This window comes from Physeter macrocephalus, chromosome 4 (assembly GCF_002837175.3).
Source record: "Physeter macrocephalus isolate SW-GA chromosome 4, ASM283717v5, whole genome shotgun sequence".
NCBI lineage: Eukaryota > Metazoa > Chordata > Mammalia > Artiodactyla > Physeteridae > Physeter > Physeter macrocephalus.
Window position 1 is genome coordinate 58,627,217 of NC_041217.1, and position 912 is coordinate 58,628,128.

Below are 912 nucleotides of genomic sequence, written 5' to 3' on the forward strand. Positions count from 1 at the left end.
ATTGAGTAGAGTTCCCAGTGCTATGCAGTAGGCCCTTGTGGATTACCTGTTTTGTATATAGCCGTGTGTATATGTTAATCCCAAACTCCTAATTTATCCCTCCCCCCCACCTTTCCCCTTTGCAGAGCACAGAATCCTAAAAGGGAAAATTCAGGTTAGGCTTCTTGGAGGAGGTGCCATCCTTTCTAAGGAGAGTAGAACCTCCTGGGGTGGCAGGAGGGAGCAGTGTGTCAAAGGTTGAGAAATATAAGAAAATATGGCAAAACTAATGTACAGGACTGGAACTCAGGGCTTGGGAAAGAAATGAGAGTTGATACTGGAAACCTAGTGGGGACAAACAGAAAGGGGCCTTGTTTGTCCTGTCAGAAGTTTGGATGTTTATCCTGAAGGCTGTGGGAAACCCTAAAGATCAATGAGATGGACTTCTGGTTTAGAACTCACTCGGACGTCCATGTGGAAGGCAGTTGATTGGGTGCAGGGTGAATTGTAACCTAAGGGACCCACTTAAGTTATAAAAGGTTGGACTGGATTTTGGAGATCCGAGAGAGAATGGGTAGGGCCTGGTGACCAGCTGGAAAAGGAAGGGCAGCAAACGTGGGTGACAGTTTACAGCTGCATCTTTTTGTGAGATACAGAGCTCAGTAGGAAGGGATTGGGAGTGGGGAGAGGATCTTACTCCATCTTCAGTGCTTTAGATGGCCCTTGTAGACGGGTCTGGGCCCAAGGCTCAGATCTGGGCTTTTTGCGAGGACAGGTGTTTGAAGGCATGGGAGATACTTAGGTTACCCACAAGATGATACAAAGAATCATAGGTCTGAGAGTTTTTTTAAGTGAGTATATTTGAGGATGTTTCTAAGGTGAGAGAAAGTAGCCAGCAGAGGAAGGGTGTGAAGATTTAGGAGAGGAAATGAT

General features: G+C 46.2%; 1 pseudogene; it reads left to right on the forward strand.

The window, feature by feature from the left end:
* The window catches only part of LOC112067547 (centrosomal protein of 78 kDa-like), a 13,021-nt pseudogene that overhangs the window by 2,148 nt on the left and 9,961 nt on the right, over nt 1-912 (forward strand).